Genomic DNA, 7,421 nt, shown 5'->3' with positions numbered 1-7,421 from the left:
AGGAATGTTCTCGTGGCATTCCCTGGGTAATGTCGTCGTTCTGAAAGGCACACTCGATCAACAAAGGGTGCCTCTATCCTTGGGGACCTTCTCCATCCCTACATGCAGTTTTTTTCTTTAGCACGACAGTATCTACCAAGAAGACAGTAATGTGTCACATGGCTCACAATGTACGTGCTCAGTTTGATGAGCACTAGGATGAGTTTACAGTACTCCCTTGGCCACCAGTCTTCCCAGATTTAAACTCAGTTATGGATCTGTGGGATCACCTTGAATGAGCTGCTCGTAGCATGGATCCTCAAAAAAGAAATCTAGTGCAGCTGACCATGGTGCTGGAACTGATCCTGCTTCACATCTCTTTCGTCGCCTTCCAGAACCTCATTGACTCTCTTTCTGCACATCCAGCAGCAGTCTGTACAGCATCACTCTTTTGGCAGGTGGTCACATTAATGTAACTGAACAGCATATAACTGTTATTTTTATGAGGACAGGATGGAATAGGTAATTTACACGTGTATTACAGATATAATTTATAATTGGACTGCTCAACATCACATCACAAATCATCATCAACACTTTTTTTCAGGGAAATTAGTTTCAGATTTGTTCTGGGATGTACAATGACAGAATACATAGTGGCAATGACTAATATCATATTATAACAAACAATAAAAAAAGTACTGTGCTTGTTTCTTCAAACTGCAGTGAAGTATAAATGTGCAGTTTAGTAGTATTTTCAGCATTCCATGTCAAAATTGTGCAGTTGTCCCACATCAACCAACCAAAATGCAAGTGTCCAGAAGAATTTAAGGAATTTCAGTTGTGAGCATTAAATTTTAATCCTTTGCTCTTCCACAAAATTGGAAGACAGATTTTAATACCCAGCACTGGATGAACTGGCCTCAACTGTGCCAGTTACTTCTATAGAAAACGTAGGTAAAGATGACAGTACCTGAACTTTCACCTGATTCTTTAGATACAAGTACACAGTATTTAGGTGACCATACTAGGAAGAAATACCCTTCAGTGTGAGGAAAAACAAAAACTGAAAAATGTAACCTCAGTGTCAGGGCATATTTATGTGGCATAATCAGAAAAAGAATAATGGGAAGTACTTAGAGAAAGTGGAACCATAGTCTAGCCAAGAGGTAAGTTTCAGAATTTAGACAGTATGTGTGACAAAATACAAATTTTGGCTGAAGTTCTGCAGGGGAGCCAAATCACATTATAGTTGTCAACGCCGTTCAAGTTGTTTGTGTATGTGATTTAGACAATTTTAAATTTTGCTGCAAAGTTTGGAGGGGGAAAGAGAATTAGTCACTCATCAGGAGCATCGATTGTTGTATTCCATACAAACATTGGTTAACAACAGGCAATTCCAAGACTAAGAAAATCAACAGATGAATTTACTTAGGCAATTACAACGACTTTAGGACGCCTTTTACGACAGCAACCCATCACACAGCAGCTGCAGCTACAGTTTCTTCACATACTGAAGAGAAACTAAAATTAAATTAATCTTGTGTTTGTAATGCCTAGGCAATTGGAACAGTCCATTCTACAAATAAAAATTCGTCCTTTACAGACTAAAATGCTAATGAGATATGTCATAAATGAAAATATCTGACTCTTTCATTGAGTATTATATTATAATTTTGACGAGACAATCAGAAACAAATAAAAAAAGCTTGTTTATGTACAACATTGACTTCAGAAAATCTAGATAATCGACTGTGTCCTTTACCAGTAGATGTTTAACTAAAGAATATATTATACTTGACAGATATTGGCACTCTATAAACTGACGAGTTTAGCTGAACCTGAATTTGTTTCGCGAATTTTTGCCAGTCAAATACGATCCTACTTCGCAGCGACGTGATCGAGCATTAACGTTTATACAACGCAGATTTCCAGGATAAGCTTAATCTAGAGTAATTTTCTGTCGTAATCTAAGATTAAATGATTTATACAATCGTCCCATAGTGGCTCATCATCTGACTTGACAGTTGTACGCAAGTAGACTGGCGAGGGCAGTGGTGGGGTTACCCCTGCGCAAGTTTTCCATGCGTGTGGAAACGCAGTGTAAACAGATGTCAGTTTATAAGTTTCGCCGATATAGTGTGTAATGTGTATGATGGGGCGACTGACGCTTAACTCCGCAGAGTGTTAATACTTGTGACAGGTGAATGGCATTGTACGCTAGATGCATGTGCCTACTGTGCGGAATGAAAGTTTTAATTGCATGTGGTACGTAAGGGCAAAAGTGGTTGCAGTGAAGTGACAAATGAAATACAGACGAAGTATCTGATGTGATATGCCCGACTTTCCTTTATTACCTTCTTTCCCCCACCAAATAACCTTATATAACACAATTAGTCCTATGTGTATGAAGATAGAAACAATACAGCAATTAAAGAAGGCAAAGTTTTTTATTATTGCATGTTTACTTTTTTATCCATCCAATTACCTAAAAGAAATTCATTTTCCGCCAACACATTAATGTTCTGTAAAACTGCCGACCAGTTCCGGAATCGTACCACATCACACCTGAAAAATAAGTAATATCAAGTTAATGTATAGTTAGCATCATGTGGAACTAAAAACAACTAGATTTAACTTTCAGCATACCGTAGTAGTTCAGTACTGTCCTGATTTCATTCTCAAAGACCGTTAGGTACTTTCTTATGTATTTACCAAATCATTTGGTGTCAAGGAAGGCTGTTTCCAATAATAATGCACTGGAAACCAAAAATACTGCATACATTTCAACTATGGGTCATTGGTTTTTTACAATTAATTGGCCAGAAATCAAAGCCCCTGCGAAAAGTTTCTGAAACAAATGTGTAAAAAAGAGCTGGGGGGAGGGAAGGGAGTTGGCTTCAGCATTGCACTGAACAGTCTCATACTTTCATTAACTCTCCAAATCCATTAACCTCCTTTCATATTACTTTAGGCACAGTTAAGTAGATCATGTTGAACACAGGAATCCAAAAATTGAGAGTGCTGTCTGTAATGTAATCTACATTAACAACAGCTAAGAATGTTGGCAGTTGGTTCATTGATATCAGAGTTTTAAGGGTGATCATAGTTTTGTACGATACTCGTCTATGATTTACCAATGTTGTGTGATAAGAGTTCTACCAATCATTAACACATTTTATTTTGAAATTATTACACATTTTTATGATTTGACCACTAATTCTGCAGCTATTCAATTCAAAGATTGTAACAATGTTATATTTATTTATTCACCCGAGGATCATCTGATAATGATACGGAATTTTAGGGGGAGTAAAACGGAAATCCATAGCTCAAAATATACATACGCGTACTATACATAAGGCATAGTCCATATCAATTCAGGTAGGCTGGGAAAAAAATCTTACCATCATAGTCTTAGATGTCATTGAAATTAGCATATGTTTAAATGAAGGACTAAGTAAGGAACACGTATTTTTTCGTTTTCTAAAAATAAATAAATCTGCTCCGAGATACAGCCCTGCATAGATGACACTGCACATACCATTCTGAAGATGTGAATTTTGGGAAAAAATTTAAAATGCTGTATCTCTCAAACACTTAAAGATATTTTGCTGGTTTTTTTATTTGAAAGATAACTGTGTCATGATTACAAAGAAATCCTCCATATTGACTTATCTGTCAAAGTTCTTTTACTATAGCATTCTGAACTTCTTTATAATTTATGGAAAAAATTATAAAAAATGCCAATCCATAAAATTTGGATATTTTTTTTTTTTTTTTTTTTTTTTTTTTTTTTTTTTTTTTTTTTTTTTTTTTGATTGGTACCTTATAGTTCTACATTCCCTGAAAAGGAGAGCTCTCATTTTGAGGTTGAACAGCTTTGATAAATTTTTGCCATACATAAAACCTGTTTTATTACCACATTCTCCGATAACAGGCTCATAAAAATCAAAACCTAGCCTTATTTAACGTAATTTTAATTTTGAAAGATGAGTAAGAGACTCATTTTTCAAGCACTTTTAAAGTAAAATGTATGTGAATGGTCCGAAGACTTAAGGGTTTCAGTTTATACAACTTCTGGGCAGTCTGTTTTGTACTGAAATTAGCCAGTCAATGGACTAAAAATGTGTTTCACTGCTTCAGTATCTTTGAAAGAGTGGTTTTAGTTTTGCCTTGGAAGTATTCACCAAGTAAGTTTTTAAATCCTGCCCCCGTGGCTTTCTATGGCCAAAAATTTTTTAGATCTTCTGAAATTTGTCGAGAAACATGTCACATTTTTAATTAGGCTCTGCAACAGCATTATGGGCTACATTTAAATTGTGACATGCACAATGGATGGACATACAAAAAGTGCTATTTTTGTTTTGTCTGCACACTACTGTCTTTGTGACTCATGATGGACACCCAGTCATTACCTGGGGCACAACATTTGCTTAAGTCTAGTGTCTTTCAATCTATATATTCAATTAGCAGATGTTTGAGTTCTATTGCAAGCTGACTACTTTTAACACAGCACAAGCCTTCATTTAAATTGCAGATAATAATAATGTCTTGTGTTATCACATATTACATGAAAAAAATCTCTTTACTCTGAATGTATTAAATTATTTTGTTATGAGATAACTCTGAAGTGCGTCACAGAGTCATAAGGTTTCTGTAGGGTTCAAATTGATGTAGGTTGCGGTAATTGTACGGAGATCAACAAACTTCCATAGAATACACTAGCACAGATAGTTCCATCGCACTAGTCTTTTAATTGAAGACCACAACAACAACAACAACAACAATGGTTTCTGTAGTAAATCTGTTGTTGTTGTTGTTGGTGGTGGTGGTGGTACTAAGTAGGCCTATATTAAAACTCAAATACATTTGAACTAGCTCAGCCAAGCCTTGGTCTCCCTCTACAATTTGTACTCCTCGCACTCCACTCCATTACCAAACTTATGATTCCTTGATACCTCAAGGTGTATCCTGTAAGTTGATACCAGTCAAGTTGTGCATTAATTTCAATTCACTGCCGCTTCATTAGTTACCTAACATACCAGTCTAACCTTCAGCATTCTTCAGTTGCATCCAGTTTCAAAAGCTACCATTTAATTCTTGTCTCACATGTTTATCATCCACATTTCATTTCACTATAAGACACCAGAAAAATGCTTTCAGAAAAAGCTTCCTAAACCACTAATTTTTATGCTAACAAATCATTCTTTTCCAGAAAAGTTTTTATTGATACTGCCAGTCTGCATTTTATGTCCTCTGTACTTTAGCCATAGCCATTTATCTCACTGACCAAATGGCAAAACTCATCTGCTATTATGTCATTTTCTAATCTAATTCCCTCAGCATCACCCAATTTAATGTGACTAAATAACCTTGCTTTACTTAGAGTGAAACTCATCACCTCTGTTCAAGAGTATCCATTCTGTTGAACTGGTCTTGCAAGTTATTTGCCCTCTGACAGAATAACAGTGTCATTGACAAACCTCTAATTTTCCCTTTCCTCTCCCTGAACATTCCCCTTTCTAAATTTGTCCATGGTGTCCTTAATAATAACAAACATCTGGGATAAGCTACAATGCCGTCCCACTCCCTTCTCAAGTACTGCTATACTTTAATGTAGTTTGACTGTTTTAACTTGAGTCTCATTCCTCAGAAAGTTGTAAACAACATTCATTTCCATCAATTTCAGAAACTTTCTCTAAATCTACAAATGCTATGAGAGTAAGTTTCCCTTTGCTTTGGTCTATACTCTCAGATAGGTCATGTGGTCAGCATTGTCTAGGATGTTACTAAATTTCTCCAGCGCCCAAATTCTTTGTCCCCAAGGTCAGCTTCCATCAGTTTCTTCATTCTTAGTTCAGTAATATTCACACCTGTTAACACTGCCTTCCTCAGAATTGGAATTATTACATTATTCTTGAGGTCCAAGTGTATTACATCTGTCTCTTATCTGTTGTACAAAGTGGAATAATGTTGTCATGGCTGGTTCTTAGAAAGATCTTAACAACTGAGGGGACACTGTCTACTTTAAGAGCTCTATTTTCAGTGCTGTCTCAACTTCTTCTCATGGTAGTGTATCCGCCATTACATAATCTACTTCCTGCTTCCTACCTTTAGAGTTGTTTTCATGTTTGTTTCTTTTGTATGGTCCTTCTACACATACCTTACATCTTTAGGCCTTCTCTTCTTAGCTTAGCACTGGCTTGCTAATCAAACAACAAGATTACAAGCTGGAGACTGGTAATCTGACCAGACAGTTACATGCTGCACCGTATGATTAGAAGAGGTTTCACAAAATATGCACAGAGGTTGGACATAGTACTTATCCTCAAGGCCTGACACCAACCCAATGGTTTCTGGATGAAAGCAGTTCAAGGTCTTTAGATAGGATGGTCATCAGAACCAAATACAATACAAACTCTCGCATCCAGTGAGGCTACATGCTTAATAAAAGATACAGAGGAAGGTCCATTCAATTAGCTAATGTGGTGATTAACTGAATGTTTTGAAGTAATTATGGAACGTGGTCAGGAAATAAGTGAAAAAAGGCAAGACCTAAAAAAAAAAACAATATTTACTGCTCAATGAGTGAATGGAAGTACACTATTCCCACTACAGTTCCTCTGGAGAAAGGTACGCGGATAGTCTGAATACAAGCAGAGCCATATTGAATATTAGGAAGTCCAAGCCACCAGCCTGACCTACATAGAGGATGGCGGGCTGAACATTAACTCTTGTCGGGCACCACTGCCTCCACCTTTATACTATGCACCAGGGCACATCACTCCTTCCACATTGTTGTTTCTGACAACCAAGCTGCGAGGTCTCGGGTCTGTATATGGTCACCGCTGACCCCCTGACCCACCTAGTGGTTTCTTCACATAAGGCCCGTTCCTACATCCTGCCACACATTGCTAGTGGTGTTTTCTTTGTACATTCTACCAAAATCACCAGTTCTGGCTTCTGTTCTTTGCCCTCTTAGACCTTAGGCATTGCATCATCCCTATGTACAAATGCTTCCTTCTCCCCTACAGAAAAATTGTCATCAGGGTCATTGCATGTCAAATCAAATTCTAAGATTTGCTTACTCTTGTAAGAACTTCTGCAATTTTTTTCCTCCCTCAGACTAAAAATTACTTTTGGCGTATGTTAAAATGAAGGACTAAGTAAGGAACACACATTTTTTTGTTTTATCCAAAAAGTTCCTGCTCCGAGATACAGCCCTCCAATGATAACACTACGCATACCATTTTGAAGATGCAAACTTTTGAAAAACTTTTAAAACACTGTACCTCTCAAACAGTTCTAGATTTTTTTTGTTTTTTTATTTTAAAAATAATTGCATCATGATTACAAAGAAATCCTCCATATAGACTTATCTGTCAAAGTTCTTTTACTATAGCATTCTGAACGTTTTTAATAATTTATGGAAAAAAATG

At 36.6% G+C, this 7,421-nt stretch overlaps 1 protein-coding gene across 3 annotated transcripts in view; it reads left to right on the top strand.

Moving 5' to 3' along the window:
* The first annotated feature begins 2,069 nt into the window (after window positions 1-2,069).
* The window catches only part of LOC124721585 (glycoprotein endo-alpha-1,2-mannosidase), a 105,016-nt gene continuing 99,664 nt past the window's right edge, over window positions 2,070-7,421 (top strand). Inside the window, exon 1 of one of the 3 annotated variants that reach the window (XM_047246631.1) lies at window positions 2,070-2,182. The gene's annotated coding sequence lies outside the window, so the exon portion shown is untranslated. Of the gene's footprint in view, window positions 2,248-7,421 lie in introns of all 3 variants that reach the window. The other 2 variants (XM_047246633.1, XM_047246632.1) reach the window with 2 other exon arrangements.

The sequence above is a fragment of the Schistocerca piceifrons genome, chromosome X (assembly GCF_021461385.2).
Source record: "Schistocerca piceifrons isolate TAMUIC-IGC-003096 chromosome X, iqSchPice1.1, whole genome shotgun sequence".
Lineage (NCBI taxonomy): Eukaryota > Metazoa > Arthropoda > Insecta > Orthoptera > Acrididae > Schistocerca > Schistocerca piceifrons.
Note: the sequence above shows the minus strand (reverse complement) of the source record. Positions and strands in the feature narration are given on the sequence as shown.